Below are 15,447 nucleotides of genomic sequence, written 5' to 3'. Positions count from 1 at the left end.
TCACACACACACACACACACACACACACACACACACGAGCACCCGCCATAACAGAATGCTCTGGAAGTCTCGTCCCGCCGGGGTTGCCCCGGAAGCCCGGTCTCAGCCCGGCCCTCGGACGCGGGCTCCCGGGACCTTTCGGCCCCGACACCTCCGTCGGGGCTGCGGAGCCCGGGCCGGCCGCCGCCCCGCCGCCTGGTGCTCCGCCCGCGCGTCCCGAGGCCCAGCTCGCCCCCCGGGGGAGGCGGCCCCAGACGCGCTCCCGGCGCGCTCCGCGGTGGCTTGAGGTAAAGCGGGTCGTTGGCTCTTTTGGCTCCTGCTCAGAGAACTTGAGGTTCTCAGAAAAAGAGTCAGAGGTGCGAAATGACTCAAATCAGTTAGGTCGTCGGCCAGGTTGTCTGGGCAGGGAAACGTCCCCTCGGGCGGTTCTGGTGCCCTTTACCCCCGGCTAGTCCGGCTTCTAACGGGTTTGAGTCGTGTCTACACGTTTGGGTCCGGGGATGTTTGTGGGGCCTTTACTGAAAGCATAAATGGTTTCCAAAAGTTACTGAACGCCAAAATGTAGTAGATGAGACAAAGTAAGTTCCTTGTCGCAAACATGAAAGAAAATTTTATAAGGCCACGAAAGCAATTTAATAGTCTAGGCCCAGTATAAAGCCCTTGAGTGTGACAATTTAATGGAGCAAATAGCTTTCATTTAAAGACTGTACAGTAAGTTTATTTTCGTGGTTCACGATTATTTAAAAAGTATTTATTTGTATGCCATGTTTTTCAGTTTAGGACATCTCCAGGATGGTATATTGGAAAGCGAGATTTTTTTCATTCCTTGCTTGAAAGTTCTTTCAGCTTATATATCTGCTGTCATTCAGACTAAAACTGGGCATTCTATCTCTGCAATGGCTGTGTGGACTCAATACCCATAGAATCAAAGGAACCTGGGACCTGGAAAGGATTTAGTGATAATCTAGGCTGAGCCCCTCCTTTTAAAAAGGAGGCTTCAGTGAAGTGACTAACCCACTTTAGGACAAACTGTATCAAACTGGGACGTAGTAATACTAGTACCCAGAATTTTGGCGAGCATGAAATATTCCGTGTCTATTTACATAGCATGCAACTGTGTATACTGCACTCTTCAGCCTACTTACTAATTCCAAAAAAATCCTATGTGCCCATCAGGTTTAAAGAAGCAAGCCTGAACTCCAAAGCAGTACTTATATATCCTACCCCCCAAAATTCCTGTATATATTGTAAAGATAACTTTAGCGTGTAGATACAATGAAAATGTCTCATAGTGGAGCAGCTTATATTATTCCTTTCTTACCATTCCAACAAGGGTAACCGACTAATGGTTTTAACTGCAGTGATGCTTTTTCCCCCTTTAAATTTTGCTTATAATGCGAGTGTTCTAAGGGGACGAGGTAAGGGGAGAGATGCGTTCAGAGCACAGCAGTGACATTTTTATGTTGACCGCGGCGTGTGGCCTTTTCTGGCCACCAGTGAGTGCCGGAAAGAGTGGACAGTGAGGCTGGGCATGCTGCCGCGAGTTTGAGCGCATCGTTACTTCTCAGACGGTGCCTGTGTCGTGGCCGTCCGTGGGAGCGGGGGGCGATCACGGGGCACACGCCTACAGGTGACACCGAACGCCATTTGTGGACGTCGGTGGCCTGGTGAGCGTTTCCTCTCCCGTGGTTGAGGGTTGCCGTGACAGATCACCCCGTCTTCCTCGGCTGCTGCTGCCCCACACTTCGCTTGTCAGCGGGACTCCGAGCCCCTCAGCCGTGGCCGCTTCTGGCCCGGAGGACGTGCCCGTTAGTCTTCCTGCTGCCAGGCTGCCCCGAGAGGCGGCTCACGGGGGGTCTCTACACTTCAGCCCCACCGCTCGCGGTCTTGGCCGCGGTTGCCTGGGGAGGGAGGGCCCACCCCGGAGTCCGCAGCGAGGCGCCGGGGCTCGCGCCCGAGGGCCTCGCGGGCACGCGCCGCCGAGGACCGGCGGGGGCGGGGGTGGGGTGTCCGCGGGGCCCCGCCCCTCCCCGCCCTGCAAGATGGCGGCCGGGCGCCGCCCACGTGACCGGCGCTGGCCCCGCCCCCGGAGGTGCGCTGCGCCGCCTTGCGGGGGCGCTGGGGGTTCCCTTTGGCGTCAGTTGGGCGAGGTGGGGACCGGGGTCGGCTAAGAGCCGTGGGGAGGATTTGCTCTGGGACTGGCAGAGGCGGGTATCCTGGCAGCTTTTGCCCGGAAGTAACCTTTTAGGCCTATCGTTGTAACTTTTTAATTGCCCAGTAATACTATTTCTCTACTTACTCAAATGTCATCCATACTATCAATAAATGGATGAAGTAGAACTAATTTTCTTTTAATTTTCTCTTAGAGCATACTAGCCCAGAATAGTGTTCCTGGCTCTTTCAGGATTTGTATCCAATTCATAATATGCTGCAGTTTCTCGTTAAAATTTTAAAAACTAAGGACATTTACCGGTAGAACTTGTATTGCAGTGCGAATTTTAATTCTAGCCGTATGCTTTCAAGCTGACCCAGGCTCAGCAACTGTTGGTTTAGTGGCATAAGGTAGTCACGATGTCAGTAAAAGTGGCAAGTTCACAAATACTACTAGAGCTTACTACTAAGTAGGTCATTTTAGAATAATAGAGATTTAACAAGTATATTTTTATTTTTAAAAGAAGCATTTCTAGAGTTTTGCTACATGATTTGGACGTTTTCAGAGTAAATGTTACATAGGATTATAACTTAAATGTTGGCCTTGCTTTTAGGAGACTTATGGGTGAAGTTCATGTTCATCATAGCTGCAGTGAATTGCCAATCACTGGCATAAAATTCAACAACTAGCCCAGTTGGCAGTAGTGAAAATTACTCACAAAAATGTCCTAGGAAATTTGTGTGATTGATGCGTGTCATTGTTAATGAAATGAAGTACTGCGTGTATAGCATAGCTGAAAAAAACTGGTATTAAAATGGGCCCTTTACTATTAGGAACACAAGGTATAAATGATGTGTTAGCAATAGCAGCAAAAAGTGAATGTGTTTTTAAATTACATACTTAATGATTAAGTTTTTGTTTTTTGGCTGTGCTGGATTTTCCTTGAGGCGCAGGCTTTCTGTGGTAGCAGTGAGCAGGGGCTGCTCTAGTTGTGGTGCATGGGCTTCTCATTGTGGCAGCTCTCTTGTGGCAGAGCAAATGCTCTGGGTTCGAGGGCTCAGTAGTTGTGGCACACAGGCTTAGTTGCTCCACTGCATGTGGGATCTTCCCGGATCACGGATGGAGCCCATGTCCCCTGAATTGGCAGTCAGATATTACCAGGGAAGTCCATGATCAAGTGTTTTTAAAAGATACTAGTCTTGTTACTGTTTCATTGAAAAGATGAAAGACAGCCCCTATCTTTGTTTCCTGTCTTTGCATACTTACTAAAGACCCTCTGTTTATGAAAATGGATCCTCTAGTTCCGGAGGTTTAGCCCCCAGTTAGTGACACAAAGATGAAAAGAGATAAAATTACCATGAAAGAGGAGAGTGAAAAAGTTGGCTTAAAGCGCAACATTCAGAAAACTAAGGTCATGGTACCTGGTCCCATCACTTCATGGGAAATGGATGGAGAAACAGTGTCAGACTTTATTTTTTTGGGCTCCAAAATCACTGCAGGTGGTGATTGCAGCCATTAAATTAAAAGACGCTTACTCCTTGGAAGGAAAGTTACGACCAACCTAGATACCATATTAAAAAGCACAGACATTACTTTGCCAACAAAGGTCCGTCTTGTCAAGGCTATGGTTTTCTGGCTGTCATGTATGGATGCGAGAGTTGGACTGTGAAGAAAGCTGAGCGTCAAAGAATTGATACTTTTAAACTGTGGTGTTGGAGAAGACTCTTGAGAGTCCCTTGGACTGCAAGGAGTCCTGGGTGTTCTTTGGAAGGACTGATGCTGAAGCTGAAACTCCAATACTTTGGCCACCTCATGCGAAGAGTTGACTCATTGGAAAAGACTCTGATGCTGGGAGGGATTGGAGGTAGGAGGAGAAGGGGACGACAGAGGATGAGATGGCTGGATGGCATCACCGAATCGATGGACATGAGTTTGAGTGAACTCCGGGAGTTGGTGATGGACAGGGAGGCCTGGCGTGCTGCAATTCATGGGGTCGCAAAGAGTCGGACACGACTGAGCGGCTGAACTGAATAGTTGTTAGTGGTTAATGTTGTTGGTATGGCCTTGTTTCTCTGGAGATTGTTTTCAGTATCCTCAAAAGTTAATTGTTTGGCAAATAGTGCTAATATTTGAATTAAAGATAGAAACTGAACATTTATGTTATCAGTAGTGTAGCAAATAGCTTTCAGTGTTATTTGAACTCAGACACAAAAATGTGACTATGTGTCCTTTAAAAAAAGATCAGTGAAGATACTTAAAAGGAAAACTTGGCAAAATTGTTACTTTTTCATAGCATAGGTTAATTAGATATATTGTACTTGACAAAACAAGTACCTCAACTAATTTTAATAATACAGATAACATACTGGTAGTGTTAGGACATAAAAAAGAAAACTCTTTTGGAAAGAGTGCTTTTTTGGAAATAAGTGCTCCTGTCCTGGATAACGGATGTGTCTGTGGCAGTCAGAATCCTAGTGAGAGCTCTGAACTGAAATGAGACTGGGGAGGTTCGTGTCCAAATGTCAGCTGTTGTTGGATTAGGCCCTAAAAAGATGCTTTCCAAAAATGACATTTGAAAAGAACAACTCCACTGCTCACAGTAATAAAACCTTTATTTAATTTGTTGTCCACTGCTGGGAGCTCTTACAATGACTTGGGTCCCTGAGCAGTGGGCACTGTCTGAGAAGGCTTTTTTCACTCCTATCGGAGGGATAATAATAGTACTTACGTTAGATTGCAAGGTTTAAATGAATGAGTACTTGTGGAATGATGTCTAGTACATGATTTTCAATAAGTGTTAGCAATTATTAATGAAAGTTAAACTTTCTTTGGAAGGTGCTGAAGAGAAGTGAGTGTAGCATCTACAAACTGAGAGTAGGGAGTAGAGCTAGTCATGACTTTTACAGGAAATTTTAGGTTGTTTTGGCTGCATCGAGGAATAAAAGCAGTTCAGCTATTAAATGCCTTCTGGGAGAGGCTTTTAGATCACAGTTCAGCAGTAATTATTTTCATAGCAAATGGCAGCTATTGGGTATCCACCCCCAGTTACTTAATTTTTCTCAGCGGTGGTTTTCTGAGTCAAGAAGAATTCAGGAAAATCTCACTCACACTGTAAGTTAATATACCATTAGTTCAGTTCAGTCGCTCAGTCGTGTCCGACTCTTTGCGACCCCATGAATTGCAGCACGCCAGGCCTCCCTGTCCATCACCAACTCCCGGAGTTCACTCAAACTCATGTCCATCGATTCGGTGATGCCATCCAGGCATCTCATCCTCTGTCGTCCCCTTCTCCTCCTGCCCCTAATCCCTCCCAGCATCAGAGTCTTTTCCAATGAATCAACTCTTCGCATGAGGTGGCCAAAGTATTGGAGTTTCAGCTTCAACATCACTCCTTACAATGAACACCCAGGACTGATTTCCTTTAGGATGGACTGGTTGGCTCTCCTTGCAGTCCAAGGGACTCTCAAGAGTCTTCTCCAACACCACAGTTCAAAAGCATCAATTCTTCGGTGCTCAGCTTTCTTTATAGTCCAACTCTCACATGCATACATGACTACTGGAAAAACCATAGGCTTGACTAGACGGACCTTTGTTGGCAAAGCAATATCTAAGCTTTTCAATATACTATCTAGGTTGGTCATAACTTTCCTTCCAAGGAGTAAGCGTCTTTTAATTTCATGGCTGCAGTCACCATCTGCAGTGATTTTGGAACCCCAAAAATAAAATCTGACACTGTTTCCACTGTTTCCCCATCTATTTCCCATGAAGTGATGGGACCAGATGCCATGATCTTCATTTTCTGAATGTTGAGCTTTAAGCCAACTTTTTCACTCTCCTCTTTCACTTTCATCAACAGACTTTTTAGTTCCTCTTCAATTTCTGCCATAAGAACTCTGCAAATTAGCTAATGTAATATATATTTATAAATTGACCTTTTGTCAATTTTTGTGGGGTTTTTTTTGTGTGTGTGTGGGGGGGGATGGGGCAGGAATTGTGTTGTTCACTTCAGTTGCTCAGTTGTGTCCAAGTCTTTGTGACCCCATGGACTGCAGCACGCCAGGCCTCCCTGTCCATCACCAACTTCCAAAGTTTGCTCAAACTCATGTCCATCAATTTGGTGATGCTGTCCAACCATCTCATCCTCTTTCATCCCCTTCTTCTCCTGCCTTCAATCTTCCCCAGCATCAGGGTCTTTTCCAATGAGTCAGTTCTTCACATCAGGTGGCCAAAGTATTGGAGATTCAGCATCACTGCTTCCAATGAATATTCAGGACTGATTTCCTTTAGGATGGACTGGTTTGATCTCCTTGCTGTGCAAGGGACTCTCAATAGTCTTCTCCAACACCACAGTTCAAAAACATTAATTCTTTGGCACTCAGTTTTCTTTATGGTCCAGCTCTCACATCCATACGTGAATACTGGGAAAACCATCACTTTGATTAGACTTTGTTGGCAAAGTAATGTCTCTGCTTTTTAATATGCTGTCTAGGTTGGTCATAGCTTTTCTTCCAAGGAGCAAGCATCTTTGAATTTCATGGCTGAGCGTCAGTCTTATCTGTGAAATGGGAACAACAACATCTCTTTAAGGTTGTGGTGTTTGCATTAGGGAGACAAAATGATTCAAATTGTCTTGAGCACAAATTCTTTGAGAATGATATTCAGTGCCTTTTCTTTTCCACTAAGATGCAGCCATTCAGATTGCTACATAAATTGTTTTCAGGAATAGGTTTTCTTTTTTTTTCCTTAATAAAAAGTCTATATGGTATAGTATAGAAAATACTATGCTGCTGCTGCTGCTAAGTCGCTTCAGTTGTGTCCAACTCTGTGCAACCCCATAGACAGCAGCCATCCCTGGGATTCTCCAAGGCAAGAACACTGGAGTGGGTTGCCATTTCCTTCTCCAGTGCGTAAAAGTGAAAAGTGAAAGTGAAGTCACTCAGTCGCGTGCGACTGTTAGCAACCTCATGGACTGCAGCGTACCAGGCTCCTCCGTCCCTAGGATTTTCCAGGCAAGAGTACTGGAGTGGGGTGCCATTGCCTTCTCTGAGAAAATACTATAGACTATAGTAATATAGAAAATATTCTCTATTACCATATCTCTAAATTGGTGTTCCAAGAAGGTAATTAATTAAGCTGGTGGGTGAGATACATTTCAGACAACTTTGTTAGTTCTTATGTTGTTAAGATCTGATAAGCTACAGATAAGCCCAAAGGAAGCATTTCTCTGGGTCACAGATGATTAAAATATGTATTTTCCCCGTATTGGATTTGGGGATGGGAATGGAGAAAATACATAGTTTCAATTTGGGTTATCATGAAGTCCCTTGCAAATGTAATCTACTTAAATTTTTTTCACATTTAGTTAGGGTAATGTAAAGGGCTCAGATGGTAAAGAATCCTCCTGCTATGCGAGACTTGGGTTCCATCCCTGGGTTAGGAAGATGCCCTGGGGAAGGGAATGGCTACCAACTCCAGTATTCTTTCCTGGAGAATTCTGTGGACAGAGGAGCCTGATGGGCTACAGTCCATAGGGTTGTGAAGAGTCTGACAGGACTGAGTGATTAACTCTTCAAAGATATTTTGCAGTTCTTTTAAGTTATATAATTTTTTCATTTATTTCAGGGTACAGACTGGAATCCATAAATAATTTAACTTTTTTATACTTTTTTAAAGAAGCTATATATTGGCTGGTTTTTAAAACTATTTAATATTTTTGATGTTCCTGAGTAATAAGTAGCTTAATTTTTTTTTTTTTTTTTAACAAAAGCAAATAAAGCCTGCACTACCCTCAAAGCAGACTGAGCTTCACTTTGATCAACTCTGTCTTCCATCATGGAGGACCATGTCGTCACAGGGCTCCTGTTCCTCACAGAGTGCTTTGTCACACAAGTCGCCTTCATCCGGGCTGTGTAAACAGTCACTCCAGAGGGCTGTGCTTAGGCGGGTGTTGTGTTTCAGGTGCGACAGTTGCTGGGCGCACAGTCGTCCTTCTCCTTGTGTTCTTCCTGTGCTCCAGAGAACACTTGGTTTAATGCCCTTCGAAATGTCTCAGTTCATTAGGCATGTTTAATGCTCATTCAGGAAGTAATTTGAGATCACTCTGGCAAGTTGTTTGGTCTTTCCAAGTTTCAGACTTCTCTGAATAGAATAGGGATCCTCTCACCATTTATGCAAAGAACTGCTTGAAGATGAACACAACAACCTACATGAAACACTTGGTGAATACGCGGGAGATAGGTCAGCTCATCTGTGGGCGGTTCCAAGAGTGGATAGCGCAGTTTGATTGCAGTGGATGAACAGAAATACAGAAGCTTTAAGAGAAAACAGGGGTTGGGTTGCATAGGAGCTTGAGGGTCAAATTAAAGAAACTGGTTTGCAGTGAGAGCAGGTGAGAATTTGTATGTCTTCCTGAAACGTTAAGTGTCCCTTTACATTCATATGTGTGAAAAGAGTGCATCACTGATTTGTTAAAAAAATAAATAAATAAAAGACATCTTCCAAACTCATCCAGTTTTCTCAGTGGTTCCATTACGTTTCTGGTCACTCTTATTTGCTTGGTAACCTTAATCCTTTCTCCTTCATAAGCTGAATCTACCCTTTTCGCATCCTTGTTAACCCTTTCAGACTCCCACCTCTTAGCTGCTGACACCACTGCCAGGCCCCACTTCCTGAAGCAGTGTCCCTCGCACCACGTGTGCTTGCGGCGACCGGTGGGGCCTGGTCTCCAGTGGGTCTCGGGACTCACCCCGTCTCCCGCTCCTCCTGCTCACCCTGGTTTCCAGTTGGTCTTGGGACTCACACGCCACCTCCCGCTCCTCCTGCTTACCCTGGTCTCCGGTGGGTCTCGGGACTCACACGCCGCCTCCCGCTCCTCCTGCTCACCCTGGTCTCCAGTGGGTCTCGGGACTCACACGCCGTCTCCTGCTCCTCCTGCTCGTGGTCTGTGGTTTTATTCAAGGCTGACTCATGCTGTCACCTCTTGTGTGGTGGTGTTTGGAATTGTCCTTGTGGTAATCTTGGAAGACTTTGCTGCCTCTGCCTTCCAATAGCCTGTATATTCTCTGTTACAATTTTGGTACTTATCCTGTGATTTTTTTTTCTGTTTTTTTAAAAAAAATTTTACTTTGAATTATTTTTAACTTAAAATCCAGGAGGGAAGGTCAATCTTAGAGGTTCCACAAAGACTTAGGTATCACATTTCTTTTTTTTTTTTTTTCGGTCAGCGTTGCATATATCATAAGTGCTCAGTCAAAATTTCCTACCCTTAGAATATTTCAAATAGTGCTCTGAAAAATACCATTATGATTAATTACTGTAAGACCGAGTGCATCAGGCAGTGATTTTTTTCCCTTGGTCTTGATGAAGTATCAGCTACTTTGCTATTTGCAGCCATACAGTACATGTGCACAATATAGATAGGCACAGTTGTTTTGGAAATAGTACAGGAATTGTTTGTTTAGATAGAAAGCATGGACCAGTATAGATTTGAACTGAAGCTTCAATGAGTGAATGCTGAATAGTTGTGCTTATTAATTATTCTTTCAAAATCAGGTCATGCTTACTCTACTCCTTAAGTTAACTAAACTTTTGTGTGTGAGGCTGATGCACGTTTTGCAAACCTATGGGTGATGTTTTGATAGGATGAAAAAAGTCACAAGTTACAAGCTGTCTTCTTATTGGGGTTGCTGTAGTTATTGCTGTCTAGGGCTGCTCTCCAGTTCGTGCTTTGCTTGAGGGGTGGTGGGAGCCTGATAGGGAATTGAAGTACAGCACCTTGCTTATGGGGCTTCCCAGTTGGCACAGTGATCAAGAATCCGCCTGTCAGTGCAGGAGACAAAAGAGACGCAGGTTCGATCCCTGGGTCAGGAAGATCCCCTGGAGGAGGAAATGGCAACCCACTCCAGTATTCTTGCCTGGAGAATCCCATGGACAGAGGAGCCTGGCGGGCTACAGTCCAAGAGTCACAGAGTCAGATACGACAGAGCACACACGTGATCTTGCTTATGATCTGAAAGTTAAAAACTTTTTGGTCACTCAAGTGAACAATTTTATAACCTAAAAAGTATGGGGTTTTTATGTTTCTTGTTAGGAATGTTTAAATTGGGATAGTTAAGAAACATAATGTTTCCTCGGTATGATTGATTTTTGTTTTGGGTATCAGACGATTTTAAGTTGTCTAGTGGTCCTGGGAGGAAGAACGTGATCGTGTGTGAGCCAAGTGTTTGGAGAAGACGTCCTCGGGGAAGAGGCCATCTGCTGACGGGGGGTGGTGGTGGTTTGGGGAAGGTGACATTTGTACTTGGTGGGGTTAAACACAAGGCCTGATTGAGTGTTTCCTGACACTAAGCATCACTGACCTTTCTGTCACTTCTGTCAAGGATCCTTCATAGGCTTTGTGAGCATTTCAGTGGAGAACCCTTCTCTGGGGATGAAGTTCAGTTAGGAGTCCCTGCAGTGCCATTGGCTGTTGGGGTCCTGGGCTCACCTCCCAGCAAGACCCGCTGGTGTCTCCTGTGGGGAGGGGTTGTAAAGGAGAGGGCAGCTCACTTCTACGCAGGCTGGGAAGGCGAGACACAGCCTCAGTAGGTCCTTTGGGTCTCATGCTCACGGGTGTGTGCTCCTCAACTCACCCAGAAACATTCTTGCAAAGTGGGGATCTAAAGGTCTGGGAGCTGCCAGCCCAGGGATGCAGCAGTTGCTGATTCAACCTCCTTGTTGTTGTTCAGACTCTTAAGTCGTGTCTGACTCTGTGACCCCATGGACTATAGCCTGCCAGGCTCCTCCGTCCATGGGATTTCCCAGGCAAGAACACAGGAGTGGGTTGCCATTTCCTCCTCCAGGGGGTCTTCCCCATCCAGGGGTCAAACTTGTGTCTCTTGTGTCTCCTTTCTTGGCAGGCGGATTCTTTACCACTGTGTCCAGAAACTCACAGGGCGCTTCATGAGGGAAACGTCAGGCTGTTGCTGGGTAAAAGGGCTGCCTCTCTTCTTTCCTTCTTCACTCCCTGCCTCCCTGGTCAGCTTCCACATCAGCATTCTTTCTGCTAGTTCTTCCCCAGTCGTGCATCCTGCAAGTTCAGTTCTCTAGAAAAGACAATGACGTCGACAATATTAATGTTTGCTTTTTGTTTTTTGTAATAAATTCAGAGTTCCCCCAAACACACATAAAGTTGCAGTGAATCAAGTTTCCCCCTTCTATCCTATTCGACCACCCAGCTCCAGCTATGCCTGCTGTGGTCACACAGGTGCCAGCCCTCAGCTCACCCAATCGTCGTGGGAAGAACTGGGAGCTGGGTCTGGGCTGTGGGCTGTGGTGGCCGGGTGTGGACACGGGGTCAGTGCATAGCTTAGTCCTTCCCCCACTTTCAGTGACTAGAGCGCATTTACCCACACTTTTAACATAGTGAATCTGCCACACTTGTCTTGCTGAATCATCTTTTCCACACATTTCTAGTTAAACAGTAAGTTACATAGGGAGTGAGTCCACGGTCATAGCAGAAATCATGGCAAACTGTTTTTAAGCTGCTGACTCACTGGTCTCCCTCCTTTCTGCCCTGTTGGGTCGATTTTGTTCTTTGCGACATAACTTGAATACATTTGGCATCCACATTTCTCTCCCACCAGAACTTACCCTTTATCAGATGCTCTAGGTTGATTCAGGACTTTCCTTTGGGTTGGGTTACACTGTTTTCACTGAGGAAAGATGAGACAGATGTCTGCCTTTCCCCCACATCCTCTCAATTGAAGAGACAGACAGTAAATAGTTCATATCTTCGCCTGAGCTTCTTCCCTCTTCTACCAAAATAGATGAGATTTGACATCTTAGTAGTGTTTCTAATAGTGAATCATATTCTGACATTCAAAGAAAGACTTTCTATGAGTCTTGCTTAGATAATAGCATATACTTGAGGTACAACCCTGGTTATTTAAAGAGAATTTACCATGTAGAACTGTAACAGATTACCTCCAAACTTAGTGACTTAAAGCAACAATAACACTTTTTTTCTTAGTGTTGTGTCTCATAATTCTGTGGGCCAGGATTTCAGACAAGGAGCTAACAGCAAGAGTGACTTGTGTCTGCTGCAGAATGTCTGGACGCACAGCTGGCGGCTGTGGGCCTCTCTCGCCTTTCCTCTCTGTGCATGTCTATGGCGCGGCGTCTCCGGGGAACCACTGTTCCTATAGGCCTGGGGTCCCAGAGCAAGTGTTCCCAGAGGTCCAGCGGCAAGACTTCTATGACCTATCTCGGCCATTCCAGAATGGCTTTCCATCCCATCCTCCTAGTTAGGCCTATCTCTGAAGTCGGTCCAGATCCACTGGCTGGGGAATTATACCCATGTATCAGCAGGAGGAGTAGGCACAGTATTGTGGGCTGTCTTTACCCCAAAAACTTCATAGGATATTGTCATATACTAATGTTAAATTCTCAGTATGATTTGATAAATGTAAAAATTTGACATTAGTAAGTTTAGTATAAAAACAATTTCTGTGCTTTTTTTTGCCTTTTTTCTTAGAATGTCTTGGTATTTTAAGATGTACAGTCTGCATAAAAGGACGAGAGAAAACGTATAGAACATTGGTAGATGTGCTAGGATAAAGTCTGTCCGGTTAGACCTTTGTTAAAGTAACCTGAGACCCGCGTGATCTTTGCTCTAATGATGTGTTCTCAGAGAAGGGTCTTGGGACTGCGCAGTCAACTTGACTGTTTCACAGACTTTCCTCACATTTAAGAGATCTCCAGTAATTGTGATGGATCTGCATGTGTAAAAGTGAGGTCTGAGCAGTCTTTTAAAATAACCAAGATATGTTACATGACACGTGGATTTGAGTTAACCAGGAGCACGCCACAGGTCAGAGGAAGCTTTCTGAACTCAAATGAGCTACCTCAGTAGGAAGGAGAAGGGCACACACATGCCAGGGCTCTTTTTGTTCCTGTGCATATTTTTGCCAGCTTAGGGTTTTTAAAATTTGTCATCTTCTTCCAAGCAGAGAAAAATTCTCCCATTTTCCACTTGGTCCTGACCCTTTTTCTAAAATGCTGATTCTGGCATGTCATCTGCATTGCATTTGCATAGGAATCTGAACTTAATAGAGAACATGGGCACTATTCCTTCCTGCAGGATCCCATTAAGCCAGTGGTTCTCGGGTTTTTGGTGCCTTGACCTGCACACAGTAAAAGCACACGTGCCGGGGGAGAGGAGACAGTGGAGCCAAGAGCGGTTCCTGCTGGGGCCGGAAAGCCCCATGATTCTGATCTCTGTAGCTCCTGAGATGTTAAATTCAGTTTTGGTTAAATTAATAAAATTAAAAATTTTCTAGTTTTTAAAACGTAGTCTAAATGACTGTATAGCAGTGATACATGCTGGGACTCACTGTTGGGAGGAGGGGCAGAAAGCTTAATTAGTAGACATGTCATGGGTCGATGAACTTTGGTCCTTGGATAGAAATTCAGATTCCATTTTTCTGCCTACGTTATTAAACTAGGAGGCTTTTGACTTGGTTCTTAAATTGTGTGCTTCAAAGTAACTTCAGACTTTAAAAATGATTCCATACAGCTGTTTCAAAATTTATGGAGGCAATGTGATACAACTATTCTTAATTTTTTTTTTATTGTGGTGAAATATATATGCGTCCTAAGTCACTTCAGTCGTGTCCAAGTCTCTGCGACCCTTTGGACTGTAGTCCACCAGGCTTCTCTGTCCATGGATTCTCTAGGCAAGGATACTGGAGTGGTTGCCATGTTCTCCCCAGGGGATCTTCCCCACCCAGGGTTCAAACCCAAGTCTCCTGCTTCAGTAGGCAGGTTCTTTACCACTATATGTAACAAAGTGTAACAAAGTATACTGTTTTCACATTTTTTGAGTATACATTTAGGTGGCATTCACATTGTTGTGCAACCACTGCCACCATCTGTCTCTGGAATGTTTCTTTTATCCCAAACTGAGACTGTATCCGTTAAGCCGCTACTCCCATCCCGAACTCTCTGAAGCCCCTGGTTAGAATCACCATGCTGTCCGCGAATTTGACTACTCTAGGGTGCCTCATATAAGTGGAATCATACAGAATCTGCCCTTTTGTGCCTGGCTTATTTCACTTAGCATAATGCCCTCAAGATTGACCCATGTGTCAATTTTATGCCTTCTTAAGGCTGAGTAATACTCAGTTGTACGTATACCTCATTTTGTTTATCTGTTCATCCATGGACTTTTGAATAGTCCACTTTTCAGCTGCAGTGAACACTGGAGTACTAATTACCTGCTTGGGTGTCTGCTTTCAGTTCTTCTGGGTATATGGCTAGGAGTGGAATTGCTGGATTATATGATAATTGTGTTTATTTATTTTTTTTTTTTTTAGTAACTTTTACTGTGGCTGCATTGTATACACTCCTACCAGCAAGGCAGAAGGGCTCCAATTTCTCCCCATATTCACCAATATTTATTGTCTGTTTTTGGATAATAGCCTTTCTAATGGGTGTGAAGTGGTATCTCATTGTAGTTGTGCTCTGCACTTCCCTAATGAAAACTGTTCTTTCTTGTATAGTTTTGCATTCATTTATTTTTAATGGTGAGTGTTATTTTTAATTTTTGAACGACATATAAACAATATGGAATATACCCTTAAGAAATGGTGGGGGAGGGGGGGCACAGCGATCCTAAGATGGCAGAGGAATAGGATGGGGAGACCACTTTCTCCCCCACAAATTCATCCAAAGAACATTTGAACACTAAGTAAATTCCACAAAACAACTTCTGAATGCCAGCGGAGGACATCAGGCACCCAGAAAAGCAGCCCATTGTCTTCGAAAGGAGGTAGGAAAAAATATAAAAGACAGAAAGAGAGACAAAAGAGGTAGGGACGGAGCTCCATCCCGGGAAGGGAGTCTTAAAAAAGAAGTTTCCAAACACCAGGAAACACTCCCACTGCCGAGTCTGTGGCGAGCCTTGGAACCACAGAGGGCAACATAACTGGGAGGAAAAATAAATAATTAAAACCCACAGATTACGTGCCCAACAGTAACTCCCCCTAGCAGAGAAGCAGCGCAGACGCCTGTATTCGCCACTAGCAAAGTGGGGGCTGGGCAGGGAGGCGCAGGCTACATTGCGTAGAGTAAGGACCGGGCCTGAATGCCCCAAGGGCAATCTGAGGGAACTAACTTGGGATGGCAAACTAGACTGTGGGATAGCTACCACACGAAAAGCCCTAACCTAAGACACCGCCAGGCCCACTCACAGAACAAAGGACTGAACAGAGCTAGCCGGCTGCCTGCCGGTCCATCTTCCTCCTGAGACAGGCAGC

General features: G+C 44.8%; 1 protein-coding gene across 1 annotated transcript in view; it reads left to right on the top strand.

Annotated features, from left to right (window-relative positions):
- Window positions 1–266: 266 nt before the first annotated feature.
- The window catches only part of ZCCHC2 (zinc finger, CCHC domain containing 2), a 50,968-nt gene continuing 35,787 nt past the window's right edge, over window positions 267–15,447 (top strand). The window contains exon 1 of the mRNA XM_010854817.1: window positions 267–287. The gene's annotated coding sequence lies outside the window, so the exon portion shown is untranslated. The remainder of the gene's footprint in view (window positions 288–15,447) is intronic.

This window comes from Bison bison, unplaced genomic scaffold (assembly GCF_000754665.1).
Source record: "Bison bison bison isolate TAMUID 2011002044 unplaced genomic scaffold, Bison_UMD1.0 scf7180017864349, whole genome shotgun sequence".
Lineage (NCBI taxonomy): Eukaryota > Metazoa > Chordata > Mammalia > Artiodactyla > Bovidae > Bison > Bison bison.
The sequence above is the reverse complement of the archived record's forward strand: the minus strand, read 5'-3'. Positions and strand labels throughout refer to the sequence as shown.